The sequence below is a fragment of the Podarcis tiliguerta genome (genome assembly GCF_965153285.1).
Source record: "Podarcis tiliguerta genome assembly, chromosome: 17".
NCBI classification, from domain to species: domain Eukaryota; kingdom Metazoa; phylum Chordata; class Lepidosauria; order Squamata; family Lacertidae; genus Podarcis; species Podarcis tiliguerta.
Window position 1 is genome coordinate 11,595,609 of NC_139550.1, and position 10,045 is coordinate 11,605,653.

Here is a 10,045-nt window from a genome sequence, read left to right on the forward strand (position 1 = left end):
TACTCTCCTTTGAACAGTATTTTTGCTTTTTTTCAAAATATTGCATTTTGTGGCAAAGCAAACTTTTTGGAAAACCAGGTGCGAATCTTCAGCTGTGGGCCTCGAGCCTTGAGGGAAGTGAAAAGAATTTCTGTAGGGTTCAGACAGACATATCATGCAGATTACTAAATCTCTACATGAAGCTCCATAAAATGAATTCATGAAGAAGGCTGCATTTTAAGACTGATATTCAAATGGGCCTCTAGAGACGTCTCTACGACATCTAACTGAGCAGGATAAAGAAAGCAAACCAGTTTCTTCTCCATCATTTCTTTGATAGCGCATTGGGACCTCAGCCAAGATCAAACTTCCTAGGCATTGTGCCAACATATGATAACATTCCCTCGCATGACTGTTTTTAAGAGGGGTAAAGATAACTTTATATTGGATTTTCTTTTTATCTTGATCCACTTTCAGATGTCTCTTCCTCAGCTGGCTGAAGATGGCTCTAAAGCAATAATAAAAATGGTCTGAAATTAATTGAATATTTGCCATGTTACGAAGCTTGACAAGGAAATAGGTTTTCTTCATCCTCCCATTTGATTCTGGCAAACAAACTGATTTTTGATTCTCCACACTGTTTTCTGGCTCTTCGTATGTATGTGTGTGTGCATCTGCACACCAGAGAATTTTGCTTCATGCAAAACCTCTCAGGACTTGTTTCCATTTTTTAAAATTACGTTTTCCAGAAATTCACACATACCATAATAAAAAACGTTTCCCCCCAACTTGCTGACCCAAGGTGTTTCTGTTTCTCTCTCTGGTGCACCTTGTCTTCTATCTCTTAACCCTTAACAAAACTATTATGATCTTTAATCCCATCTGTTGCTCATAGTTCCATTCTTGCTTGTGTGTTCATCATGTGATAATATTTCTTTAAATGATCCAAAAAAAGGGTTTCCATTCTTCCACAAAACCTTCATCGCTAGGTTCTCTTATTTTAGCTGTTAACTTTGCCAGTTCTGCTTAACCCATCACCTTGCTTATCCATTCTGCTTTAGTGGGTATTTCTGCTTTGTTCCATTATTGTGCGTGGGGAATCCTAGCTGAAGTTGTAACATGCATAAATTGGGACTCGTTTCCAGTGGAGGCCTTGCTGAGTGCAAGGAACACCCCAAATACAGATGCAACCCACAAAAGAAAAACTTGGCATGTTCTAGTAGCATCTTTTGCAAAGCTAGGGAGCTTCTTGGCCTAGTATGGGCTAAGATCAAGTGTAGGGCAAATATAAATGCTGTGCTGCTCTGTGTTTTGCTGTATTGCAAAGTCATGCACAGTATTGAAAATACAGTTGTCAGAGCTGGCTCCAGGTCCCAGCTCACAGAGGACCAACGCTAGCCGGTAGTAATGTACAAAAGCCTTTATTGAAGTACAGTTTCCATTTTCAATCCGCAGCGCCCCAGCTCTACGTCTAGGGTTAGATCGGCGAAGCTCCATCTGAATCTCCGCCCCCTGTACACCAGTTTAAGATTCTAGCCTTACTCCACCTCTTCCGTCTCTCCTTTCTCCTCTGGGTTCTGCTACCCCCCGGGGTCCCTTCCTTCCTGGATTCTTCTGACGCTGACGTTGACCCCCCTGACTCCTCCCGCTCTTTTCGGCGGGCTTTGGGACCTGGCTCCCTATCCGGGCTGCCAACTGCGCCGCCCTCCTGTACATTTGAACTTGGCGCACGCGCCCAGCCTTCAACCTTCCTCTCGACCGTTTCCTCGCTCCCCGATGGAGGCGTGCCCAATCCTGACTCATGTCCTCCCGCTGGCAGTGCGCCGCCTGATCCCGATGCCTGGGACTCCTCCCCCCTACTGCACTCTGGTGTGGACGCTGGTCCTGATTTCCAACTGCTGCTCTCTGAGTCCCCTCTGGCCCCTTCTTCCTGGGGTGTCCCCCTAGGCACCCCCCTTGCCCTGACCATGGGAGCCCCTTTCTGTGAATCTTCCGATTCGCTGGAAAGACTCAGAGACCTCGGACCGCTGTCATCGCTAACATTTCCTTCGGACTCCTCCCCCTCGCTCTCTATTTCCTCCCTTTCCTGTGCCTCTGCTCCTGAACCCCTGACAACAGTTCTTTTGTTTTGTTTTGTTTTTAAAAAATTAGTTTTTCACCAAAATTTAAACAAACAAATACACACAAATACACAAACAAACAAACATAGATCATAGCCTTTTTAAACTTTAATCTTATTAACATTGTTTAGTGACTTCCTCGTATCCCCCAGGTTGGATTTCAATATATATCATTTTAATGGTTTTCCAAATCAGTGTTCTTATAAAATTAACTTTATCTCTTGACATCTTTCTTTCTTCCCAATTCAGTATTAAACATATTGATTCATTACTTAATACATATTGCAATCCTAAGCCTATCCGGTATTTGTAAGGTTTTTCCAACTAGTTTAACTTAACATAGTTAGCTAAATAATCATTAAACTTCTTCCATTCTTCCGGGTACTCCTTCTGGTCACAGACTCTTCCGGTCAGGTCGGCTAGGTCTGAAAACTCTATCATCTGAAAATACAGTTTTTTAAAACCACAATATAAGAAAGGCCCTCCAAAGATTGCTGGACTACATTTCCCATCATCCCTGACTGTGGGCTATGCTAGTTGGGGTTGATGGGAGGTGGAGTCCAACAACATCTGGAGGAACCCAGGCTCCACATCCCTGATATAAAACAGTCACAAATGAAAAGCAGAAACAGGATGAGAACTGAATAAAATCACTACCAGTTGCCTTCTAACAATCCAAGTGCCTTGCTGAGTTGAGAGGTCTCACCCAAGTCTTCTGGAAACCTGCAGAGAAATGGCCAAATAAGTGGCCTAAGGCATGGAGTTCCAAAGAGCTATTAACGAAATGGCCTAAAACTACCTCATTCAATGGGGGTGGGGTGGATGGCTGACACAAAACAGGACTTCATCTAATGATCTTGAGGCACATAGAAGAACATGCAAGGCGGAGGTGTTCCTTCAAGTGCCAAGATCCAGACCGCCGGGGACAAAACTAGCAAATTTATTTGAATAGGGAAACTAGCTGGAGAAGCAGTGCAAATCTTTGAGAGTAGGTGTTAGGGTGGCCATTTATGTTAGCTATTTTTGATATATATAAAAAATAGATGCCTTACACAAGACTTGAAGATAAATCTTTACTTGTCAGTTTGGCAGTAGTTGAAGAACAAGTATTACACACACATACCAATGCATTCCTCTCCCTTGAGCCCAAGAGAGGGTTTAGTTCTTTTTGTTTTCAAATAAAAAACTCATTTGTAGCAGTGCATAAGTTATATAGCTTGCCTTCCCTCACAAATTCTGCTTGAAGTCACCACACTCCCCAATTCATGAAGAATCAGCTAACAGAATAACCAACTAATTCCCAACTGTCACTTGCCAACTGCCAAGTTCCAACTGCCACCTCCTTTCCCCAATACCATATATTCTTTGTGGAATATGTTTACAATGCAAATACAATACAAATGCTAACAATGTATGCACAGCCAAAAATGAAGACATGTGTGACCACACAAGGGGTAGAACCATGGAGGACACAGATTTGTATTTGCTAATTTATATACATAGATGGAAATTCAGAAATAATTACTGAGGTTCTTAATTTTTATACTGGACTTGGAGCAGCCTGCCCACACTTTGAGTTCTGCATCTGAGGCCTGGTTTGTGTACCCAAGTCTGAGACTGGTTTAAAGATAAAGAGCTAGGAAAAGGAAGGGTGAGAGCTTTGAAGTTGCCATCAACAGCACCACCGGGTCAGCAGAATGAGCAAGCATGCAAGTTTCCTGGTGTCTTCTTGATTATATTGAGATTTACTGCTTTTCTAATTATAGTGATCACTGCTAACTTTGTGCCTACACATATAAAATTACCATATGCATTTTTAATGTAAATTGGTGTCCTCTTTAGTCCTCCGCTCCTGGTGATGCAAATCTTCTTTTCCAACCATGCATATTATATTGTAATTACATAGTTCTACTGGGGCTGATTGCTGTTTTAATGCATTCGCTGTATATAACTATATAAATAGGGAGGGTTGAATTTTTTAGCTTTCAAATTCCAAAAATGATGGGTGCTAAAAAGCTGGCTAAATTAATATAATTTATATGTATCTGAAGAAGTGTGCACACGAAAGCTTATACCTAAAACAACTCAGTTGGTCTCTAGGATGCTACTTTATAATTTTTAAATTCTTTTAGAAGGATTCTTTTAAAATCTTTCTTAGATCATATAACTTTTCTGAAGACTTGATTGAGTTTTTAGGTTTTTAAGAAAAGTCTTTTTAACGATCTTTTTAAAGAATTTTTTAAATTTATTTTGACTACGGCAGACCAACACGGCTACCCACTTGAATTTAATATAATTTAGTTTTTCTTGGCAAACAACTACTCAAAATTTTTTGACTTTGGTTGTGGAATTTCCAATAATTTTAACTATGTCGACTATTTTTAATGCCATTGAATGTTTTAATTCTAAGTTATGGGTTTTATACATTATTGTTCTATCTGACCTACATGCCTGGTGAGAAAGGCTTCATTAAAAAAACAACAACACAACATGGTGGAATAAGGAAATTTACTTCTGGGTTGTGCAGAGCAGCTGCCTGGGGGCAGCCAGATGTCTTGAGCTGATGTGCTGAACTTTTCAGGACGCAGACAGCAAACACTTTCCTAATCTTCTGCTTTCAGATCAGACAGCCTGCTGTCCATATCTTGCTCCTTTTGCATTGTTGTCTTGCTTCCAGATAAGTGCACGGTCCCCTGGCCATATTTTGTCATCTTTTTAACATTTCCTCATTCCCAGTAGGCATATAACCAGATATTGCCCCATTGTGCTTATGCCCATGGCCTCAATCTGCCTCCCTTTTGTTGGATGCTTAAAACCCTAAGCAAAGCCCTGCTGGATCAGACCCAAGGCCTGTTCCGCCAAGCATTCTGTTGTCACAGTGGCCATTCCTTCAAAACCAGATGAGAAGCTGACAAGCAGGATCTGAGTGCAGCTGTGCTCTCTGCACTCAGATACCACCCCCATTCATTAATATATCTCTAATACTTGATATGAGCAGCCATCGCCTATGAATTACCATGTCATCACAGGCTACGTCATTGTATCACACACCAGGCAATTAATGCAGAAATAAAGTTTGTGAGAAAGTGGACTGGAGTGGTCATGTGGCCTGCTTGACATGTGTCCTGCAGTCCTCTCTTTGAAGGACAGTCCTCCATCGATGAGCTGCCCATTTTAAAGATAAAGAACTGCACAGCTGGGCTGAAGGAGGTGGGGAAAGTCAACGTAGGAAGCAAGCTAGAATGCCAGATTATTGAATACTACTGTTGAAATAAGTCTTGGCAGGGATTAGAGAAGATGCTCGACTGGTGTAGTGGTGGAATTGTACAGCAACAGCCCAACATTGGTGCATTAATAAAAGAACAATCTCTTCTTTCTTGGTTTCTGGAAGGGCTGTAATTTGCCAGGCACATATTTCCACTTGTGGTGGAGTTTTTTCCATCGTGAACTCCTCTTGTCACTGTCAGAGGGTTTTTTGGAGGGATAAATCTGCTCTAACTTTGTCCATGGAGTTTTGTTGGCAGGGATACTGGAGTGGCTTGCCAGTTCCTGCTCCAGGTGTATCACATTTGGTAAAACTCTCCACTATGACCTGTCCATCTTGGGTGGCCCTGCAAAGCTGGACCATAAAGAAGGCTAATAGCTTTTGAATTATGGTGCTGGAGGAGACTCATGAGAGTCCCGTGGACTGCAAGGAGATGAAACCTATCCATTCTGATGGAAATCAGCCCTGAGTCCTCACTGGAAGGACAAATCCTGAAGCTGAGGCTCCAGAACTTTGACCACCTCATGAGAAGAGAAGACTCCCTGGAAAAGACCCTGATGTTGGGAAAGATGGCGGGCACAAGGAGAAGGGGACGACAGAGGACGATATGGTTGGATAGTGTTCTCGAAGCTACTAGCATGAGTCTGACCAAACTGCAGGAGGCAGTGGAAGACAGGAGGGCCTGGCATGCTCTGGTCCATGGGGTCACGAAGAGTCGGACACAACTAAACGACTAAACAACAACAATCTGCTCTAACCTCTTTTCTAAACATTTTCACCACAACATTCGCCTCAGTCCTCCCAGAACTCAGGCCAGTTTGGACTGATGATCTGGGGGACGCTGGCTATTGGAAATAGTAGATCTTGAGCGATTTTGTTCCCTCCAGTGGGTTTTTTTCCTGCAGAAATGCTTTGCTCTCTGGCATTTGTGTGGCTGGGATGTGTCTTTGAACTGAAAGAGAAAGCCTCTTTCTTCCCAGGATGGAGAGAGATGTGGATGAGTAGAAACTACTTTGGGTGGCTGGAGTGCAAGTTCAAGCGTTGTGCAGAGGAAACGCTACATCTGTTGCTCTGTCGCTGCTCAGCACAGAGCCAGAGCGGGGCTCTGGGGAGTTTGTGATACTCAGGAGTTCCAAGGAAGAATTCTGAAACATCAGAGCGATCAGTTCTAATGTTTTATTAAAGAAAGGCACAGACTTACAGTGAAGCAGCCTCCTAGTTCCCCTTGCCCTTACAGACACAGGACCGACTATGCAGCCTGCAGGCATTGCAGCAAGGAGATGGCTTGTCCACATGCAAGCAAAAGAGCATACCTTCTTCTTCTTTTCTTTTTTCTTTTATAAATCTTTTTAATTGAATTTTACATTGCAAATTTAAATTCAAACAATCATCACCATCATTTAGGATTCCCTGCATCCTTTCACTCCCCCTACCCTTCCATGGTTACCCATTTTCAATCTTTTTCCACTGCTTCACTTATTTTCTCTATTTTTCTTATATAATCCAATTTTAGCTTAGTTTTTAGTACATTACAAATGTTATTCAAATCCCGCCAAAGTTTTTAGTTGTTTACAGTGTTCTCTTAAGTACATTGTCAGTTTTCCCCATTCCTTCTTAAAGTTCTTCTCTTGCTGGTTCCTGATTTTCCCAGTCAATTTCGCCATTTTGACGTAGTCCATCATCTTCATCAGCCATTCATCTCTGGTTGGGACTTTATCTTCTTTCCATGTCTGGGCCAATAGTATCCAGAGGCCTTTTTGTTAGGAATTTTAGGTGCGGAGATACCAAAGGAGCAGAGATGATTATTTATGTATGCGATGACAGCAGCACGGATACTACTAGCTTCTTCATACAGCAAAGCAAAATACGTAAATCACCTGACTGGCAGGTAACCAGTACCCAAAACATCACAGATAGCCCTCTCTCTGGCCTCGGAGCCCAGTATCCCAAGCCCAAAAGGGTACCCTCAAAGGAAGCTGAACATAAACCTATATGAGCTCTTGGCTACAACCGCTACCAATTGATTGTGGGGTCATCTTGAGTGCCAAGCTAGCACTATCAGAGCTTCAGGAGCTGCTCACATTTGGTTCAACACACCTGTCCACTTTAGCCTTTGGAACCACCCACCACTTGCATGTGGCTCCTTGAAGGCTGCCAAGGATGGTATGAGTCCCTCCTTCTGGATAAGGTCCCCCCTTGTGTTATGTGACAGGCCAGGAGTGGAGAGGCCTGTTCAAATCCCCACTCACCCCTGAGACTTGTTGGAATGACCTTGTGTCAGCCACCATCTCTCAGGTCCAACCACCTCACAGGGCTGTTGTGAGGATCATATGAGGAGGACAAAGATCTGCGTCTACTGTCTTGACTCTGCAATTCAGCTTTCACTCACATGGGACTAAAGCGATGGATATTTTGTCAACAGGTTCCTCCTGTAACCACTACCACAATGGTGCTAGTGCTATTACTACTAGAAATATCAATATATGTCATCCATATCGTACTTTAGAACATACCACATATATTATCTCAGCAGTGCTCACCACCGTATAATCCCCTTGGCTTCTAGAATACCTCTAGCTTGGCCTCAAGTATTGCCTAAAGCCAACAGTTGAAAACATCTGGGGAATTTCAAAGCAAGCCAAACAAGTTTTGATAAGACCAGCAAAATTCCTCAGCTGTTTCCCCTCACCATCTTCACACTTCTTGGTTCCCAAAGAGGTTCCTACTTCGGGGGAGAGAGTAATTTAAAGTGGAGCTAGAAGGGTTTCAGTATGACTAATTAAATTTCTCAAGAGGGTTTTTCAGTCTCAAAAACATATTCCCTGGCCATGGAAAAATCCCTCTGAGCATATGCAGGGTATTTTTATATGAATGGTGAGAATGAGTGAAGAATGTAGAAGGGAAGCTATTGGTAAAATATTAGTTTATTTAAGGAGGCAGCACCAATTCAGACAGTGGAGCACTATTATTAACTAAATATTCACTCACAGCGGAGTAATGAGATCAGTGCTTCTGAGCTTGCCCAGGTTATTTTTACTTTAATTGTTTAGCCAAGTAACAACAGCAATCTGAGTTGTGCTTTCTAACAGTCCTATGCAAGTCCATTTAGAAGAAAGTGCAGTACTTCTACCCTTAGTGGGAACTGGTTATTCCCTGAAGGTTGTGGGGCGGCCTCTACTGACCCCTTGGGGGATTTAATTTCAGGGGATTCTGGAGAGGGATTTTTAGATTGCAAGTCTGAGATCAGGGATTGTCTTACTACTGATCTTTGTCTGTAGTTTTGAGAGCTTTTTTGGCTTTAAATAAATTGTTGCCTTCTCTTATTTGCAGTATATACCAACTTTCAGTTTAAAAAAAGACCCTGTCTGCTTCTCCCTGAGCTGGGGGGGGGGTGTAATATTTTTTCCCTTGATTTCCCCCTCTGAAAACTAGGTGTGCCCTATGGTCAGGTGCGCCTTATGGAGCGAAAAATACAGTATTTCCAGCCACGTGAAAACCATTGAGGGTTTAAAAGGGGGTATATCTACCACACAGAATAAACTGGTTTCACAACAGTTTCCACTCCCTGTGGGTGGGGGTTCCAGATGGTTGTTTGTTGTGTGATGGGTGCTCCTCACGCACTTACATTTTTCACATAATCACTGGCATCAGAATGTCAGCCCTCGTTCTTCCCAGTTTAATCGATCGATCCCTTCCATGGAAACTGCAGCAAGTTTCTTTAAAACAAGACACCAGCCAGCTGCCAACGACCCATTTGCGATACCCATTTGCAATATTTAGCACACACTGCCACACTGGAAGCAACTAACACAAGGCCAGCCCCCAACACATTCTGGCACCCGAGGCGAACCACTAAATGGCATTCCTTCACTAGGGCTGTGAGATGTCATGGAGGAAGGGGCTGCTGAACAGATGGCAGATCTGACTTCCATGAAGTGAGCCGCAGCTGTCACTGACACTGTGGCACTGAGTGATGCATTCCTCAGAGGCCAGATCTACTAAACCCTGTGGATTCTGCTGCCCCCGGCTGTCAACCTCAACTTGCCTCATGGCCTAAAAAGTAACTGTAGTTCTGTGGAGAGGAGTGAGACAGGGACCTCTTTTTCTGCACCCTCGCCAAATTAAAATGACCTAACACATAACACTGGTCCTGAAAGATCTACATTGGCTCCCAGTACATTTCCGAGCACTATTCAAAGTGTTGGTGCTGACCTTTAAAGCCCTAAACGACCTCAGTTGAGTAGACCTGAAGGAGTGTCTCCACCCCATTGTTCAGCTCAGACACTGAGGTCCAGCTTTGAAGGCCTTCTGGCAGTTCCCTCACTGCAAGACGTGAGGTTACAGGAACCAGGCAGAGGGCCTTCTTGGTAGAGGCACCCCCCCTGTGAAACACCCTCCCATCAAACGTCAAGGAAATAAACAACTATCTGACTTTTAGAAGACACTTGAAGGCACTCCTGTTTAGGGAAGTTTTTAATGTTTAATGTTTTATTGTATTTTTTATATTTTGTTGGAAGCCACCCAGAGTGGCTGGGGAAGCCCAGCCAGATGGGCAGGGTATAAATAATAAATTGTGATGATGATATTATTATTATTTGAGGGATGCCACAACAGTTAATTACAGTGGTACCTCAGGTTACATACGCTTCAGGTTACATATGCTTCAGGTTACAGACTCCGC